The sequence below is a fragment of the Moschus berezovskii genome, chromosome 20 (assembly GCF_049115385.1).
Source record: "Moschus berezovskii isolate FMDL1 chromosome 20, NW_MosBer_1.0, whole genome shotgun sequence".
NCBI lineage: Eukaryota > Metazoa > Chordata > Mammalia > Artiodactyla > Moschidae > Moschus > Moschus berezovskii.
This window is the reverse complement of record NC_142479.1, coordinates 26,644,874-26,665,457: the sequence shown is the minus strand read 5'-3', so window position 1 is coordinate 26,665,457 and position 20,584 is coordinate 26,644,874. Positions and strand designations below refer to the sequence as shown.

The window sequence follows — 20,584 nt, the reverse complement described above, 5'->3', positions numbered from 1 at the left end:
ATTTTTTTTAACTCAACAAACAAAAACTTTTCAAGGTGTTATTTACAAACTTTTTTCTTGAGACTTTCCTAAAAGGGAATTTGAACGTTGTAAGAGTAGATTTCCTGAAGAAGGTAATGGCACACCACTCCAGTACTCTTGCCTGGAAAATCCCACGGACGGAAGAGCCTGGTGCGCTGCAGTCCATGGGGTCGCTAAGAGTCACACACGACTGAGCGACTTCACTTTCACTTTTCACTTTCATGCATTGGAGAAGGAAATGGCAACCCACTCCAGTGTGTTCTTGCCTGGAGAATCCCAGGGACGGGGGAGCCTGGTGGGCTGCCATCTATGGGGTCACACAGAGTCGGAGACGACTGAAGCGACTTAGCTGCAGCAGCAAGAGTAGAAGTCAGAAAAGCTATGTGGAGGTCATCTTTGAACATACTGCCATAAATAGGTTGTCTGTATGATATGCATGTAGTAAGTGTAACGTCAGCTTGGAGGAGCTCAGAACTTTATCATGTCTACAAGAGCCTCTCCATCTTGAAAATACTGAATTTTTAGAATGCTTAAGTCCTGGCTTAGAGTTTCATTTCATTTGCATCACTTTGAATTTCTCTTTGAAATAAGCCTTCTGGGGTTTAAACAACATGAAGGTAGAGTAATAAGCATGTAAATTGAAGCCACAGCAACCTGAAGGGATAAAATATAGATACAAGCCTGGAAGTTGAGGGTTTTAACGCTCACAAGGACAGAAGAGACCACCTTGGGCTGACCTGAGATGGGGAACTGTAACTGAGCTTTGCATAAGGACCCCCTGGAAGGGCACGTCCCTCAGTGAAAGGGGAACTAGAAACACATTTCCACAGAGGCAAGTGATGGGAGAAAGTTCTCTCTTACCAGGGTTCTGATGGCCTCTTGTGAAAAATCCAGAGCCTGAATTTATACTGCGTAGTACAGAATTCTCCAAACCAGTAAATTAGTGTAAAGTTGGACCAGAACTGATGGAACCTAGGATACCTGGCAGAAGCAAATGCAAAAATGGCCCTTTTGCAACAATTTTGAACTTTCAGGCCATCAGGACTCCCATTTGAAAAGAAAATCTCTACTGAAAGTGAGCTCACAATTTAACAAAAAAAGAAAAAGGGAATGATGTACTGTGACTGACATAGACTCAACTAAGAGGATTGGGCATCTCCTTCTACCAAGAACTTGAGAGAATAGTCTGAGTAAGACTACAAAATATGCTTTAAATGATGAACAAAAAATAGCAACCTTCCACTTTGCGGTCAAGACAGGTAGGATCTCATTGCTCAGTGTCTTGGAAATACCAGTGTGGGATCCTAGTACTCGTGGTGAGACATCAACAATAAAATTACTTAGAGTTGAAACTAATGTTCTCCAAAGTAGTTAAAATAGCAACACACCAGGCCTGCTTGCCAGTTGACTGATTACCTTGCTGCCTTTGTAGTTGACTGCTTTTTCAGCAAAGGGTTTGATGATATAGAGTGACAGTAAGTGAGTCAGTGTAACTTGGCTCAGTCTGGGAGATTAGAACAAGGATTACTGTGCAGAAGGATTGGCTGTGCTGCTATGATGAGACTCATGTGTTGAGGGGCTTTTCCAACATAGAATCCCAAAGTAAGTAACTAACCCAAATGTACATCTGCTCTCTTTTCATGGAAATCTAACCTCCTGTTGGCTCACAGAGCCTCAAGCCAAATATTTGAGGTCAGTCAGCATGGGTGCGAGAATGCTTTACTTTAGAAGTAGGAAAGGAATTTGGGTCACAGAAATCAGGGCAAATTTCCTCCTCTTAAAACCAAAAGGGAACTGTGAATAAATGTCAGTTTACTTCCCTATTTGCATTTCCACTCCACATTCAGTAAAATGAACATCCCAGATGAGAACCCTCACATGAGTTGATCTTTTTGTTTGTTTGACTGCATGGCATGTGGGATCTTAGTTCCCCAACCAGGGACTGAACTGGTGTCTCTTGCATTGGAAGCCCAGAGTCTTAACTACTAGACCACCAGGGAAGTCCAGGAACCCTCATAAAAGAGGTTGAATCTTAGTCCAAATCCTTCTCTCGCATTAGAACTAGCAAGTTTTCATTTTCACAAACCTGACATTTAAAAAAACTTATAATTTTTCCATCTAAACAGAATGTAATAAAGCAGTTCAACTTCTCTAGAGAAAACAAATTTTCCATCTGTAGTCAGCTACTGATTCTCCATTCTTTCCCATGGATTCTTTCCTTTCAAGGATGTCATAATTATGTCTATTTTCTCATTTAATTGGCATTGCCCAATGGAGAAGATACGCAAAAACTTGAAAACAGATGAAGTTTCTCCCCCTTTCCAGTTCAGTTCAGTTCAGTCGCTCAGTCGTGTCCGACTCTCCGCAACCCCATGAATCACAGCACGCCAGGCCTCCCTGTCCATCACCAACTCCCGGAGTTCACTCAAACTCATGTCCACAGAGTCAGTGATGCCATTCAGCCATCTCATTCTCGGTCGTCCCCTTCTCCTCCCGCCCCCAACCTTTCCCAGCATCAGAGTCTTTTCCAGTGAGTCAACTCGTCGCATGAGGTGGCCAGAGTATTGCAGTTTCAGCTTAAGCATCTATTTAATGTCTGCTAGTGGAAGTTGAAACTAATGATTAACTGAAGATGGTGGGTTACCTTAGTTTTCAGCTTCTATTCTGCTCTTGTCCCAGTATGAATAGAGTCAGATCTTAACTCAGTAGGCTTTGACCATAAAGATCCAGATAAAGCCAGGTAAAGATTGATTGGCATTTAAACATTATAAATATATATGTTTAAATTCAAGAGCTCATGCAGGAAAAATTAGTACTTTTCTAGTACTGCAGACTATAAAATTAGAAAAGAAAAAAAGAGTTTTAGGAAATGAAATTTGGGAAGCAATGCAAGTTTTAGCTGTTTTGGCTAATTTGATATCTATATATAGGACAGACAAACTAGCCTCCAGAACTATAACATAGCATTTAGTACAGAAACTTTTCATTAAAAACATTGTCAAACTACTTTTTGACCTATGGTCTTTTTGAACAAAAAAAGACGCTGTTCTCTCTTAAAATGTAAAATAGATTATACCTCAGAGAGAACATTAAATACCTAGTAGAAATTTGAACCTAGAAAATCTACTGCACTAATAATGTTGGTTATCAAAGACCTTTGTGAATCCAACTTATAAATGTTACAAAGTTTAGCTTCCCCCCCCACTCCGCGGGAGTTTCTCTTGAGTTTAACATATTATATTCCTTAAAAAAAAGAGAATTGATTCCCTGTGTTTAAATAAAACAAAAACCTTAACAAATGTCTAAATGAATTTTGTCTAAAAGAGCTTTCTCTGACTTTGATATCCTTTTCACTTCATCTATTTCATCTGTGTTAAGTGGCTTAGGAACATTTTCCCAATATACTCCTTCAAACTTGACACCTGGCAAGTGACTATTGCTTCAAGTCAGTGTCTTCAAAAGTACAATAGAATCGTGACATAACATGTTCATCCCAGTCTTTGTATGTATGCTGTGGAGTTCTTACATTTGCTTGGCCTCCTTTTTCACCAAGCTGTGAACTTCCGTGAGAATGTTGATACCCCTTTCTTTCAAGTTTTAAGGTCTGTGAATATATAGTTTAGAGTTAACTAGTTCTAGAGTTAGCTAAGAAAAACCGAGTCCCCACCCTTCTCTTACAGCCATTATCTGTGTACATATTCCCAATCCTCATATTTTCCTGATAAAACTGTCTTAGGATTTGCTTTAATTAGTATCCGTTGTTCATGTTACTGTGATTATATATACTCCTCAGAGCTGAACTATATATAGTGTGATTATTTTTCTCCATAAAACTTTTTTTTCCATAAAACTTTTTATAAGTAAGTAAATATTTAGCCATTAAGACTTGTCTCTGTTTGCTTAATTTTTTGTGTTAACTGTCATTCATTCCCAAATGCCAGTGAGATTTCAAAATAGTCCTACCGATTTCACTCTTAAAGTCTCCTTTGGGAGCCGTTTGACTGCTTTAATCTGGAACGATTTTCTTCCACACCTGAAACTGTCATCCTGTGAACTCCCTTCATCATAGCCCTGAGGATTCATTCTCTTCATCTGTCTTGTATGTTGGGTCTCCTCTTGTAGTTTTCTTTCCTTGATTTACTCCTTCATTTTGATGAACAACATACTCCAGTAGCTTCCTAAAAATAGGTGTTTGGTTCAGTTCAGCCACACAATTGTGTCCGACTCTTTGCAGCCCTATGGACTGCAGCACGCCAGGCCTCCCTGTCCATCATCAATGTGTCGTTGATGCTATCCAACCATCTCATCGTCTGTCGTCGCCTTGTCCTCCCTCCTTCAATGTTTCCCAGCATCAGTGTCTTTTCAGTGGGTCAGTTCTTCGCATCAGGTGGCCAAAGTATTGGATAGGTGTGTAAAGTTTTAAACAGGTAGCGACTTGACATGTTTTAGAACGTTTTTTTCTTCACACTTATATGATGGTTTCTGTATATCTTTCTAGGTTAGAAATAGTTTTCCTCCTAGTCTGAAGTCATTCTGATTCTTGATCCTTTTCTGTGCCATGTTCTCTCTGAATGAAAGCTTGTACAGTCCTTTGTTTTCCCTTCTCCTGAAATTTCACAGTGATATGCCTTGGTTTCTTTTTTTCCCTCTTCTGGAATTTCACAGTGATGTGCTTTGGTTTGTGTCTTTTTTTTCCCTCTTCTGGAATTTCACAGTGATGTGCCTTGGTTTCTGTCTTTTTTTTCCCTCTTCTGGAATTTCACAGTGATGTGCCTTGGTTTGTGTCTTTTTTTCCCTCTTCTGGAATTTCACAGTGATGTGCCTTGGTTTGTGTCTTTTTTTTCCCTCTTCTGGAATTTCACAGTGATGTGCCTTGGTTTGTGTCTTTTTTTCCCTCTTTTGGAATTTCACAGTGATGTGCCTTGGTTTCTGTCCTTTTTTCCCTCTTCTGGAATTTCACAGTGATGTGCCTTGGTTTCTGTCCTTTTTTCCCTCTTCTGGAATTTCACAGTGATGTGCCTTGGTTTCTGTCCTTTTTTCCCTCTTCTGGAATTCCACAGTGATGTGCCTTGGTTTCTGTCCTTTTTTCCCTCTTCTGGAATTTCACAGTGATGTGCCTTGGTTTCTGTCCTTTTTTCCCTCTTCTGGAATTCCACAGTGATGTGCCTTGGTTTCTGTCCTTTTTTCCCTCTTCTGGAATTTCACAGTGATGTGCCTTGGTTTCTGTCCTTTTTTCCCTCTTCTGGAATTTCACAGTGATGTGCCTTGGTTTGTGTCTTTTTTTCCCTCTTCTGGAATTTCACAGTGATGTGCCTTGGTTTCTGTCCTTTTTTCCCTCTTCTGGAATTTCACAGTGATGTGCCTTGGTTTCTGTCCTTTTTTCCCTCTTCTGGAATTTCACAGTGATGTGCCTTGGTTTCTGTCCTTTTTTTCCCTCTTCTGGAATTTCACAGTGATGTGCCTTGGTTTGTGTCTTTTTTTCCCTCTTCTGGAATTTCACAGTGATGTGCCTTGGTTTCTGTCCTTTTTTTCCCTCTTCTGGAATTTCACAGTGATGTGCCTTGGTTTGTGTCTTTTTTTCCCTCTTCTGGAATTTCACAGTGATGTGCCTTGATTTGTGTCTTTTTTCACCCACTGCACTAGGTCTTTATTGTGCTTTTTCAGTGTGGAAACTCATATCCTTCAATTCTGGGAACTTTTCTTTTTTGTAGATCTCCTTTCATTTCATTGTCTCTCTTATTGGAAGTCTTGCTCTTTGAATGTTAACCTTCCTGGACCAATCTTCTGCTTTTTGTCCTATTTTCCATCTCCTTCTGCTCTACTTTTTTTTTTTTTTTTTTTGCCATAACCACGTGACATGCAGGCTCTTAGTCCCCTGACCAGGGATTGAACCTGCACCCACTGCAGTGGATATGCAGAGTCTTAACCACTGGACCACCAGGGAAGTCCTTCTTTTTGCTCTAGTTTCAAAAAACTTTTTATGAAAAAATTTTAACTCTACAAAAGTAAGCAATCATGTAATGAGTCCCTGTGTGCTCATCGCTCAGCTTCAATAATTAATCAATCCAAAGTTAGTAGCATTTCATCTTTGCTCCCTATGCATATTCCTGCCCCATATTATTTTGAAGCAAATCTTAGACATGTTATTTCCTCTGTAAATATTTCATTGTATATATTTAAAACGGTTTCTTTTTAAAAACATAACCACAGTAACTATTGTGCACATTAAAAATTTAACAAGAATTCCTTAACATCAGATACCTGGTCAGTGCTCAAGTTTCTGATTATCTCCGTGTCTTAAACTTTTGTTTTTTTTTTATTTATTATTGTTTGTTTGAATCAGTAAAGTGCATATATTAATGATGGGTTGATATCTCATAAGGCTCCTTAACTACCCTGTTCAATAAACTAACCCTTAGCCACATGCAGCTATCTAAATGGAAATTAATTAAAATAAAGTAAAATAAAAAGTTTATTTCCTCAGTTGCATTAGCCACATTCAAATGTTCACATGACTGGTGGTTACTGAATTGGTCAGTGCAGAAGTGGAACATTTCTGTCATTATGGGAAGTTCTGTTGGGCAGTGCTGATCTATGGGTTCCTTCATTTTTATGTTTGGTTTTCAGCAGCTTGACTGTTATGTACCTTGGTGTTTTCATTACATTTATGTGGCTTCAGGTTCACTGAACTTGGATCTGTAAATTGATAGCTTCTCCCAAATTTAGGAAAGTGGGTTTTTTTTATTATTATTATTATTCAGTTTTTTTTCAGTCCCAGTATCTCACTTCCCTTCCATCAGAATTCCACTTCTGAGGTGGCACAAGTGGTAAAGAATCTACCTGCCTGTGCAGGAGCAGTAGAGATGTAGGTTTGATCCCTGGGTTGGAGGATCCCCTAGAGAAGGAAAATGGCAACCCACTCAGGCAAGTATTTCTTGCCTGAAAAATTCCATGGACCAAGGAGTTTGACAGGCTGCAGTCCATGGGGTTGCAAAGAGTTGGACACGACTGAGTATACACACGCCACTGTCACGTGTAACTACTTGATTGTCCCCTCAGATTGTCCCCTCAACCCCTAAGGCTGGTTTTCAGTTGTTTTTGTTTTCTTTCTTTCTGTTCTTCAGAATGGGTAATTCCTATTGATCTGTCTTTAAGTATACAGACTCTTTACTCTTATAGGCTGCAACATTCTGGTATATCTGTCCAGTATAACTTTCATTTCAGATACTGTACTTTTCAATTCTAGGATTTCCATTTGGTTCTTTGCTAAAATTCCACCTCTGTTCACTCAGGAATACAACTGGAGAACCGTGTTTCACAGCCTTCTCTTCTTCTATTCCACGTCCAGCCTTTGGCCATCCCTTGGGCCTGAGGATGTGTTTACTGACCCTCAGAAAAAGTGACCAGCAGAAGCATCTAAGACAGGACCTGGAAACAGTGTTAGGGCTTTTTAGCTAGGAAATTCTGTGTTTTCTACCTGGGCATGTCTCTGGCCATATGGATTCTTCTGTAGAAGGGTTCTGAGGAGGCCAGAGGAAGATCAGAGTATGGCCCTCTAAACTGTAAGACCCAGGGTAGGACCTCCACCCACCCATCACTGAACACATCTGTAATCCTCTGTGTCTGTACTTTCATGTCTTTCTTTTGGGAGCTGGCTTGATTCTTCCAAAAATTATCCTTGACTCTCCTGTTTAGAATTTAAAGGCTTTCTACCAGCCTCCTGGGAGCTAAACTGGGAAAGAGGACTGGAGAGTCTCAGCACTCGGTATGCACAAATTCCCTTACTCCATCACCCCTCAGCCATGTCTAGCATTCCCTTCAAAGTAAGGGAAAGAATCAGTGTTTTAGTTTTATTGAAGGGCTGAGGTAGGTAGCTCAGGGTGGTGTGGGGATCTCAGACTCAGTTTCTTCATCCTCTTTCTTTTAACTTCCCCTCCATACAATTCCAGAGGTGCTACTTGAGAATTGTGTGGTGTTATTGCTAGCAGCATTTGTTTTACAGTTACCAAGATTTTGTTGCTACTGTGTTTTTTTCTTTCACATCTTTGTGAACTTATACCCTTAATTCTTTTTTCCTTTTAATTATGGCTGAATTCTTCCAGGAGAAAGAAAATTTAAATGTGATTTTAAGTCTATCTTTACCTGAAGTCTCATGACACTTTCATGAAAATCCTTCTTTCCTTCCTTCTGTACTTCTTTGTGGTTAGAGGTTAACCTGTAGATAAATAATTGATCCTTTAGTGTATATGGTTTTTTATTATCTATCTTTGTATTCTCTTTAAACCGCACTTAAGTGTTGCTTAATAAGAGGATGGATATTAATTACAGAAAAGAAATAATGTCTCAGTTTTTTATTTGAATGTCCCTTCTAAAACAAGACAATATTCATCAACTCTATTCATTTAACCTTTGAATGATTAGGGCAGGAAGTTCTAAGGATGCTAGCTGCAAAGGACACAGTCTTATAACCCCATTTATTCATGTCTTTTAGATCTTTGTTAAGCAAAAGGAGGTTTTTTTTTGGAGGGGTGGGGGTTGTTTTGTTTTGTTTTTTTGGCAGTGTATGGCCCTGAGAAAATTCTGTCCCTTGCTACTCCCACATTGCAGTCCCAGCCTATGAGACAATCAGTTGCAGATGGTGCCTGTCCCTGATATTTCATGTCTTACATATGTCCGTTCACACTCAGAAGGCCCCAGCTGTAGCTATTGTACCAGAAAAACTGGTAAATGCTTCCAAACGGAAGACCTTTTAAGCAGCTTCCATCAAAGGAAGCAAACCAGCTTGACATTTACTGACTTGTCTTGACTGTTGTGCAAGCCAAACAAGTTCAGTATTAAAGCTTCCTTTGCTCTTCCAGGATCCAGAGCTGAGGACTGCGCACTCTGGTTGCTTTTATGGGACCACATGCTGCTTGAACAGACATTGAGTCCTTGAAGTGGTGGATCTTAGGAAAACTATAAGAGATTCCCAGGTCACAGATAGATCCAGTGCTGAAAATAACCGCTGTAGACAGGAGAGAATCTGAAATATTCCATTAACAACCTGTAGGAAATGGTTATGGAAGATGAAAATATTTACCACCAAAGAAGAGAAAATTGCTTTTCGTGATTGCTATTTCAATTTTGATACATTTTCCCTGTCACATCAGTACTGTAAATGTGTCCTTTAATCTCATCTGAGAAGTAGAGTATCTTATATACTAGATTGTTCCTTTTTCACTCAGTTGGCCTTATAGAGAACCTCCTTATCCTTTTTGTCAAGATAATCAAGATTCTGCTAGACAACATCTTTTGTCTTTCTATAACCAGAACTCGGACTACTGGCTCTGGTACCCTCTTCTACGAATATGTTTGTCAGTAGCAGCTGCCCCGCTTGAATAACCACACATAAGCAGTAGGTAAAAATCCTGTATCCTGATAGACTGACATGGTCTAGCAAATTATAAATCTGGCTTCAATGGTAGGAGACAGTTGTTCCTAAAACCCAGAATTCAGTTCTTAAAACACCCCAGCTTGAGAACTAGTCCTCATTAAAAAGAGCCTGTGAGATGATTACCCAAGTAATAGAAGCCCATGCTTGGCCAAATGATACTAAATTTCACATAGTTCTGCAGGGTAATAGAAGTGATTTGTGGGTTTCATCTATTAAAATTTCAACCATCTTTATATCATGTTAGTAAGTCAAGAGTTGATAAAAATTGAATTAGTTTTGTATTTCTAGTTAGATGATTGGAAAATAGATCTTTATGCAGTAGAGGACTTCAAATTCTGAATAAAAAGTAGGTATACCTCTTTATAGTTCTTATGTTCTCATTGTGGCTCGTAATTTTTGCACAAAGCCTTGGGGTACATTATAGGTTGGAATTAAAGGAAACACCCTGGGATTTTCCTAAACTGGATTGAATCCCACTTGAGAGCCATATCTTGCCCTCATTCATGTTTAGCTCTCGTAATACTTTGCTGTGGCGTCATATTCAGTGAGGTTGGAAAAGTTTCTTTTATTTACAATTTTGTAGTGTGAGGTTATACATAGGTTTCATGGTATTGAGATCAGGTTTTATACAATAAGTTTCTCTCTGAATCAAGGCTCACATGGCCTGAAAATCAGTCAGGTGGACCTATAATGAAAATATACCCTGTCTGAATTCATCTTCCCTTTTATTCTACTTCAGGAGAGCCTAAGTTTGTGGAAGGACTTATGTTTGTATTCTGCAAATAAATGTCAGTTTTATTATTCTAATTTTAATGGAAAACAAAAGTGGAGACACTAGTAAATGTGGTTAGACTCAGTTACATTGGAGACAAAGGAAAACATCATTTATTTTTGAAAAGTGTGTGAATTTGGTCTTGGGCTTAGTGGCAACATTCCACTGAAGGAGTGGGAAGGCAGATACTCCAGATATGAAAGCACAAAACTTCTCAAACCATAGCTCATTCCATAGCTCATGCTGTGTTTCTGGCAATAGTTTCTGCCCCTTCTGTCTATGAACTGATTCCCTGGTAAAACTACCCAGAGATGACATCTCTGCACAATGACCTACCCATGTGCCCAGTCATCTGACAGCCATCTATGTCTGCTTTTTGTCTACGCTGAGGTTAAATAATATAGCAGACAGTACATAGGCACACCTGTGAACCCTCTTGATTTCTAACTTGCTAGAACCTAGGTTAGATTCTAAATCAGTTTCATCTCAGGATTTTAAAATAATGTTCATTCACTCTCATTGCTGAAGTTTATTCTTCTATTGAGTTTTCTTTGTGTCTTCAATCCCATGACATACCAGACTGGGGTGTGGAATATCTAGTAACTTTAACTGATAATTTATTAGTCCTTTCTTCACCATTTTGTGGCTCAGTACAGTATGTACAAAATGTATTTTAAAGTCTTAACAGTAAGCCCTGCATAGCAAACAGATCATGGTGCATTTTAATGGTCAATAGTATTCAGTAGTGCAACAGCAGCAATCATGGGCACATCAGCCCATCATAGCAAGGTACACAGAGCTGTTAATAAAGGCTAAAAGAGATCATGCTTTTAGGGTTAGAGTCTGTGTAGGTTGGGCAGAACCTGTTTAAGGTAAGACCTTGGGTTTGGGGAACTTACCTGTTGGAAAGACTTGAAAGGCCTCTGAAAATATTGTTGGCTGTTTCTGGCAGCTGAAACTGTACAGAGTAATTCTGTTGAAGGCTGCTGGAGGAGGAGGGTGTCTGGGGCTTGTGATAAAAGTTTCTGGGTGCTAACCAGATTGATCAGTATAGCATGGCAGGTGGATTTTGTATGGACAGAAAACTGATCAAATTACCTTTGCTGTGAGTTTTCTGATTTATCTTGTCTAACATGTAAAACTAATAATGAGGAAGCTGCCTGGAGCAGGAACAGATGCAGTGTATCTTAGCATCATCTTCTCTTGACCCAGTGGTCCCTGTGAGGTACACAGCTGCCAATGACCCTCTCCACAGGTCCTAACAGAGTTGCAGTGGTTTCTTAATTCTTGCTGTACCAGTGCCCTGTTAGACACGTGTTTACATCACTAGTGTAGAACTTGCCTTGGTATTCTTTCCAAGCAGAAAAGCCCAAGTCCTAACAATGGTCCCCAAGTCCCTGTATGATCCAACCATGTCTTCCACCTCACCTCTACCTCATTGACTTCATCTGCTACTGCTCGCCTCAGTCCACTTGGCCACACTGGCTTCCTTGTGGATCCTCAGACTGACTGGTATGCTGCCACCTCAGGGCCTTTGACTGTTTCCCACGTGTGGGCTGTTCCTTCTCCCAGTTGCCGTATCTGCTTGACTCATTGCCTCCTTCATGACTTTGGTAAAGAAGGACCTTTCTGATAAGGCCACCTCACTCTACTCCCAGTATTCTTGATCCCCTTTACCCTTATGTCTCCCCCCACCCCCAGAGCACTTATCCATTTTAAATACTGTTTATTGCACTTAATTCATTTTCGCCTCTCCCCCTCCCACCCCGCCCCAACCCACCGCCTCCCAGCGGGAACGCAGACTTCAAAAGGGCAACAGTTTTTGTCTTAGTTTTTTTTTTTTTCTTTACTGACTTATCCCTGAGTGCCTGGAACAATGCCTGGCACACAGTGGGTGTTTAATATATATATTTGTTATTGGATAAATCTTTTTGCTTTCATTTAAGAAAGTGTTTACAAGTATCTGGTGCCTCCAGTTCTTGAACCAGACTTAGCAAGGCCATCTCCTCATCATAGCAAATGATGTCCCTAAACACACTCTCTGCCTCTTGTTTCTTAGTGGACTTACAGTCTGCCCACTGCCCCTTTAATACCCTTTTACCTCAGTGGGTCAGGTCTTGATTTAATCTGAGGGCTACAATCACAAATTCATTTTTCTCTCAAGTGGGCAGCAAACATTAGAAGCTACTGCTTTCTTTACTCTGTTCATTGATATTTCAAAAGGCAAGATCACAGAACATTAATGGACCTTATTTCCAAGACTTTGGCGATAACTAGGATCATAGAAAATGTGACTGTTCTAACATTTAGGGAACTTTTTCTGTTACTAACCTATGTTTTTGTGCCACTTCAAAATAAAAACAAATTGTCACCACACAACTATTAAACCATTATTCTAATACGATCAAATTATTTATGTAATATTCTCAGAATAACTTTGGAAACTTCGAGGGTGCTCTGTAAGTGTCTCAGAGCCCCAGGGAAAAGCAGAATCGTTCAGATATCTGACAGGAAATGGAGCTGAGCAAACCTCTGTTTCTGGGAGACCAGAAAGAAGCCTATCTGTTTCCTAATTCTGATGGGAATAAAGTGATAAGGAGGCACATTTTGAAAGGAAGGGCAAAAAGGGATGTCTTTGGCCCGTGGATGAATCTCATCATTCATTCTTTACTTTCAGAAAATAGTTCTTTTCAAATAATACTCAAAACAGTCTATCTTTTGCCTTTAAAAGGGAAAAAAAAATTTAAACGTAATGGTCTAACACTTCCCAATTCCAGATATTTCTGCATGTGCTATCAGAAGAATTTGCTTTTTGGGGAATGGGTGTGATTGTTTATCAGTTCAGAGGTAAGCAGTAAAAAGATTGGAAATCCTAAACTGAAGTTCATTTTGGGATGGATGAGGTGTCACATGCTGGCACTGGAGGTTGTCCTGAGAGTTGAAGGGTTTGAGTTCAACCTGACTCTGTAGTTCAGCTGGCTTTAGTGATGGCTTTGGGTGGACTTCGAAAAGAAGCTTCTTGAAAGAGTCCCTTCACAGAGGCAGTCTTTCATGAAAATTGTGACCTTTCTACTTTTTTCCAAATGGCTTTGAAGGAAACTGGAATGCTGTTTTTTTTGGTTTTTTTTTTAAGAGCAGTACTGGAGAGTCTAACTTAAGTTGCAGAGAATTACCGAATTTGGTTCCAATAGTTCTAACCCTACTGTGCTTTGGGGTTCTTCTAGTGTATACAGCTTTTGGAGACCATCATTCTGATTTATTCCTGCCTAAATCAGAGGTTTTTAACAGCTTTTTGTTTGCTTGTTTTAATATATAGTATTTATTTATTTATTTTCAGCTGTTTTGGGTCTTCATTGCTTTGCACAGGCTTGTGGCAAGCAGGGGCTACTCTTTGTTGCCATGCACGGGCTTTTCATTGTGGTGTCTTGTTGTGGAGCACGGACTCTAGGGCACACAGGCTTCAGTGGCTGTAGCATGTGGGCTTAGGAATTGCAGTTCCCAGGCGCTAGAGCTTGGACTCAATAGATATGGCTTAGTTGCTCCATGGCATGTGGGATCTTTCTGAACCAGGAATGCAGGAGAACCCATGTCTCCTGCATTGGCAGGTGGATTCTTTACCACTGAGCCACCAGGGAAGCCCAGTTTTTAACAGTTTAATCCGAGAGTCTTCTAAACTAATGTCTGTCTGTACCTCTTTACATCTTAATATTCTCTTTGGTGTTCTGGCAATTTAATCTGCCTACATCCCAGTTCATGGTGTAAACCATGTGGGAGGTTTCTGAGACTGAGATTAAGCAGATCGCATGACAGAATGGGGACTCTGGGAGGAGTCAGAGCTACATCAGCTTTAGTAGCTTTTGGTTTCTTCTTGCCTTTCAAAAGGAGAAGGAAATGGCAACGCACTCCAGTATTCTTGCCTGGAGAGTCCTGTGGACAGAGGAGCCTGGTGGGCTGCTCTCCGTGGGTTTGCACGGAGTTGGGCACGACTGAAGCGACTTAGCATGCATATATTGGAGAAGGAAATGGCAACTCACTCCCGTATTCTTGCCTGGAGAATCCCAGGGACGGAGGAGCCTGGTGGGCTGCCATCTATGGGGTCACACAGAATCGGGCACAACTGAAGCAACTTAGCAGCAGCACCTTTCAAAAACAAGACTCACTAAGAGAGCTTGTTTCTTAGGTTCTCTTTGCCATTCTTAAGTACCCAGTACTTAAGAGTACTACTAGAAGATTTATCGTTCAAGAGATCATCCGGGGGTCTCTTCAGAGCTTTCCTTTCTATTCTGAAAGCCTCTATTCTGTAAAGAGGTACAGATAGACATTAGTTAGCCTTGGAAATATCAAATGTTGAAGTGCAAGTTGTTGCCCAAGAAATTAGGGTTTTGAAGCTACTGCTTTTATTGGGACGAGTGGAACCTATCAAATCTTCCCCGTAAAGGACTCTACTGGCCACATACTCTTAACAGTGAAAGTAAACAAGTATGGCTTTTATCTATCATAAACAGAAGACAGGCACTCTTTGAGGGCTGTTCAACTGCCATACAGTCCATCTGATCTGTTGGGTGCACTAGGAAAAAAAATAGAGGGTTCTTGGTTGAATCTTAGCCTTGGAAGTAAACTAAAGATGCTTCTTCAAGTTAAAATGTAATCATTGGAGGAAAGTAAATTGACATTTTCTCTGGTGGATGGTGGCACTAGTGGTAAAGAATCCACCTGCAATGCAGGAGACATAGGAGATGGCAGGTTCGATCCCTGGGTCAGGAAGATCCTCTGGAGAAGGGTATGGCAACCCACTCCAGTATTCTTGCCTGGAGAATCCCCATGGGCAGAGGAGCCAGGAGGGCCACAGTCCATTGGATCGCAAAGAGTTGATCACAAGTAAAGAGACTTAGCACACACGCATGGTGAGTTGCATGCCTATTCCTGCTATATTTTTTAACTCTATTCAGACACTGTCAAATATTATAGATAGACCTGTTTTGTCAGGATGTCTCTGAGGGGTCTCAAATAGTTTATTGGTCGATAGGGTTTGAAGTGGAAGACCATATTTAAACTAAAAATGGTAGGTATTTTTTCACATTGACTGGGAATGCAGCACTGCAGGTGGATTTAACTCCAGCAGCTAGCAGAGAGCCTCTTCTGCTTGAGTCTCAGATGACATATCACACAGTTGGAGGCAGTATCATTAAAAACCTGTCACTCAGAGCCATTCCTCTAGGCTCTGTTGACTATATAGTGTGGTGCTTAAAACACATCTGAATCATCATTCCTCAGACAACTGGTGATGGTTGGCGTCACTGCCTGGTCCTCGGTTGGACCAGCCTGCAAATAATCTTTCTTAAAGTTAAATAGAGAGGAAGAAAAAAGGGGGAAAAAATTCCTCAGAGACTGGGAAAGGTCAGAAGTGACGTCACGGAAGAGTAGATGATATACTCTCAAAGGTGAGCTGTGTACCACTTGACTTGAATTTTCTTGTGGCAGTGCCTCCTGTGGTGATCTGTGGGGAGAGGTGTAGACAGAGGCCACATTTGCTAGAGTTCAGACCGAGTTCATCTCGTACCTTTTTATAGTACTTTTGAGCGCACTGGAACAAGGTTAGAATATTAATTCAGCCTGCTTGTCTCCAGCTGTGCCGCCAAAAAGGGGCCGCAGCCCCTGCAGCAGGCTTTCTATACTATGGAGAGAAACTAATTGCTGGTTACAGGCTGAAGCTGACAGGCTGCTCTTTCCCCAGCAGCCACTGAAAGTAACTTGTGAAACTCATTATTATTATTAAGCATTTCTAGCCCGCTTTTGTGTTTTCCAAGTGCCTCATAATCATTTCTTTTTGCTCTTCCTATTGATGTCCCTGAGAAGCAAGTTAATATTGTTGTGTCCCCATGTTGCTCGTGGCAGACCGGAGGAACACAGGATTTGGGCAGTTTGGTTCTTGGTACCATCTGGGATCTGCTTTAGGCATCCTCAGAGCAGAAATTGAGGTGTGCACCCTGTTCCTAAGCTCACTGAGCCCAGTTCCTCGCTGCTTGCCTTATAATTTGGTGAGTGAGTATTTAAGGCTTTTATAGTTTTTGGCTGCAGCTTACATAAGAGGTACATTTTGCATAGTGTATTCACACATACAGTACATAAAACTGAAACAGTTTCAGGAGCCATTACTTACTCTTAAGTGAGATACACTATGACATTTTCTATTCTATTACTTATTTGGCCACACTGTGCGGAATTTCCTCCATCAGGAATCAAACTCATGTCCCCTGAAGTGGAAGCATGAGTCTTAACCACTGGACCTCTAGGGAAGTCCCTTCTGTTATATTTTTTTATGCCAGTTACATCCCAATAGACAAATTTTAAGAACCACCAATTGTTCGTGACCCACAGTGTTTAAAACCACCTTGTTAGGAAGTACTTGAGGCTGAAGAATACACATGGTGTATTCTCCTGGAGCATCAGTTTTGTTTAAAGATAAGTGAAGAAGCACATTTCATATTAAAACACTTGGATCATTATGGGATAGCACAGAAGTTCAAAGAAATTTTGTTCTTATGGGCTACTTCATACTGTGCCCCTAATCCTGATCCTTACCCCTACCTCCACCCCAGTATATATGTCCATTCTTTCTTCCTCTGTTAAAGGAAGTACACTGGGAAAAACTTGAGAAGTACTATCCTTTTGGAAACTTTAGTTCAATGTCTTGTCCAAGCCCAGTGGCTGTCAGGAACTTAGAGCCATGTATTTTACAGTCATTATTCTTACTGAGCCTTTACTCTATGCCAGTCACTGTTTCAGAAACTGAGAATAGAGTAGTAAACAAGAGACAAAAATCCCCTGCCTTGTGGAACTTGCATTTTACTGGAGGTGCATTATGTGGCACAGGGACAGGCCGTGCACCAACAAATCAGTAAAAATGTGTGTCAGAAAAGAGCAATGAGAGAAAAAGCAGAGCCTGAGCTAGGGAGTCCTGGAGGTGGAGATTGGGTGGTATGATTTCATAAATAACGTTGGTCATGGAAGACCTGCTTAAGAAGATAATGCTTGGTTAAAGCAAAGACCTAAAGGAGGCCAAAATAAACCTTGCATATTTCTGGTGGGAGAGAATTTTAGACAGAAGAAACAACAAAAGGTTATGAGATAGGAAACATGCCTGGTGTGCAAGGCACAGCAGCTGGCTCCCATGGCTGATGCGAGAGTCCCAGCATGTGACAGCAGAGAGGTAACAGGCATCTGACCATAGGCAGTTATAACTTTGGGAAATCATTGGAGGCTCAAACACGGAGATATCTCTGAACTGACCTACATTTTAAGATCACTCTGATGCTGTGTTGAGAAGAGGCTGGGAAGTTAGGTGTTGAAGGTGGAGAAGACGAGTGCAGAAGCAGAGACACCATAGAAAGCTTTGCAGTATTTAGTTTACTGGATTTGGAAAGTCAGCAGGAGGTTCCATTTAGGGATGAGGAGAGGAGATCAAGAATTTGGTTTTGGACATGTTCGTTTTGAGATATCTGTTAGTTAGCCAGGTGAAGATACTAAGTAGGCAGTTGGATATGTATGTGATAATTGATTTGCCATAGGCAGGCTGGACATCACTGAGAAAGCTCTTAGAAGGTACTTCTTCAGCTTGTCTGGATTATGTCTTTCTGCTCTGTACCTGTTGGGATAGTGAATTTCAAAATAAGAAAACAAAACTCCCCTTTCTCCCTCTGAAGCAATCAATATCGTACTATAAGGTTTACTCAGTTCTATTTCAGAGTAGCCGCCATCTGGGTTATAATTGAACTGGCTTCGGCTTCATACTGTGTTTTCCTTGATTCTTTTTTTGGCCTGGACTCCCGAAGAGTTATTGGCATATTCTTAGAGACTCTTGTATTCTTTGGGTTGTGATCTACCACCTATGTTATTCTTCGTTTACATCTAGATGCTATTTTAGTTCAGTGATTTGAAACCAAGTGAACCCACATGTCATCCTTTTGCCCTATCATGTATCCATATGCCTAATGAGCCGTGTTAGTGGTGAAATTATGTTTTGCCTATGAGTGATAGGAAGATTTAAAAAAAAAAAGGTTGAGAAACCAGTGTTTCATTCCATTTGCTCAGCTTCTTCCCTTTAATGAAAGGGAACAAATATTTATTGAGTCACTGGGATGTGAGTGAAGATGAGAACCCCTGCATGAGCGAGAGACCGTTGTGTTGTGGGTGAGGCAGAGATAAATGCTTATTTATGCTACAGTGGAAGTTCATGGTGTGGATGCGATAGAGAGGAGTTAGAACATTCCTGAGAAATTCTTGTCAAGCTTGAACTAAATCTTCAGATTAAATAGATATTTTCCAGACAGATGAAGCTTTAGGAAAAGAATATATTAAGCAGAAAGAACATCATTAGTGTTTGGAGAGCAGGAAGTTATTTTGATATGCTTGACGTTAAGGAAATGGACTAGAAAGATAGGCAGGGGCCATATACAAGGGAGCCATATACATTTGAAATAAATGCAGCTCTAGCCTGCATTTTACAGGCTATGATTTACTCTACAAAAGAGTAAAAGTTTGAGAGCTGCAAAATGCAGATTTTGAAGAGCTAATGTAATAGAGATGAACCACTTCTTCCGAGGAGTGCTCTGTGCAGTTGATCCTATAAGGAGATGGCGTTTGACCAGGAGCACAGTTGCAAGAGGAATCATTAAACTAACAGTTTCCCAGTAAGCCCTTCTTAAAAAAATCTCTCCTAATATCTCATTAGCATAGTTGTAATACTTCATTTGAGCATGTGTAAGATTTCAGATAAGTCTAATGTGGTTATCCTTAATTATGAAAAATTCTGAGTAAAGTGTACAGTAGAAAATGGTGAAAGAAGAGGGAACTTTTCTTTAGGAAACATTTGTTAATGGTACTAAACTGTAAGTCAGGCACCATTCTAAGTGCTCTGCAAATATTAACTTGCCTCATAACGACCCCATGCGTTTAGTGCTGTGGTTACTTCTGTTCTTTAGCAAAAGACTGAGCTGTGTACTCCTGCCTTAGGTCACACAGCTAGTAAGGAACAGAGTCAGCTTTTGACTCTCTTGGTCAGGTGGTCTGGTCTGGTCCCTGAGTCCATGTTCAGAACCACTGGGTCTGCTGCCGCCAGTTTGGGTGTGCCAGCTTCTCAGAGAATTTATCTAGAGCAGAAACCCAGGGATAGGCTTTAGGGTCTCCTGAAACCCCTAAAACTTTAGTTTTGGTGGAAACATTGCATGTACAATTTGTAAAAAGAAGGTCCCTGACTTTCATATGTTTGTCAAAAGGGTCCTCAGGGCAGAATGGTTTAGCACTGCTGACCTAGAAGAGCTTTTCACATCTTTTGCGTGGTTAAAGGGCTCCAGTTGGTTTAAGGATTCCCTGAGAAGCACAGGCTATTTATAAGCCCAAGTGGACCTCCTAGATAACATTGTTTTAAATTAATTACTTGTCTAGTTGATCTTCTTAGAAACTTCTTCAAAAAATTAGGTGTTCCAGTTCCCAGATTTAGGAATTGGTTTGTTTGTTTTTTAAATACAGGATGGAGTCAAAGATTCTGTTTTGAAAAATCTCTCCAGATGATTCTAATATAAGTCTTTGGTTAAGAACCATTAATATTTTCTCCTGGAGGACATATAACCCACACGAGCCCACTTGTACCACCTCCAGTTTGCACTTCTGAATGCCCTTTTCAGAGCCTGGCACTCCCTCAAGGTCTCTTAGTGCCCTTATTTGAAATAAAGAGTTCGTTCCCCTTCTCTTAACTGCTGAGTACCAGATGACTTAGAAAATACCTCTTTCCCAGAGACTTGCAGCTGGTATAATCTTTTGAAGTGATGCTCTAGTACATCTTAAAGTCTAAGGTCCCTCTTTCCTGAGGTTAGTTATTCTGCTTGCATTCACCAGACTTAAGCTTTTGGGGACTCCTGCTGTCTCAGCATTTTGGGCATCAGATTCTGTGATAGAGATTAGAAACTCCTGGGGGTTGGTAACTGAAAGCTGTAATGCCCAAGTTTCAAGGAAAATAACTTGATAAATTGTTCTGGGAAGGAGTAGAAAGATATCAAGTAGATACACCCAAACCAAATTATGGAGGATGAAATAAAGTTACTGTTTAAAGTGGAGAAGATGAGTTGATAAGTGTAGACATTTGCCCCCAAGAAGGTGGGAGGAGAATGGTGGTGCTAGATAAGCACTTTTTACCTTTATTTTTTTAAAGAGAAATAGTCATGGTTACTGACTGTGAAACTCACCCAGAGAAATATTTTTCTGGGGCACCAAGAACATAGATAGGAAAGTAACCAGTGGGAAGCGTGATTTCAAGCAGTTTTTCTCCTGTGTCTCCCCTCATACATATTTGCTTCTTATAA

The 20,584-nt window shown here is 40.5% G+C and overlaps 1 protein-coding gene across 3 annotated transcripts in view; it reads left to right on the top strand.

Annotated features, from left to right (window-relative positions):
* Nucleotides 1-20,584, top strand: part of AP2B1 (adaptor related protein complex 2 subunit beta 1) — a 112,631-nt gene that overhangs the window by 75,444 nt on the left and 16,603 nt on the right. The window lies entirely within an intron of this gene.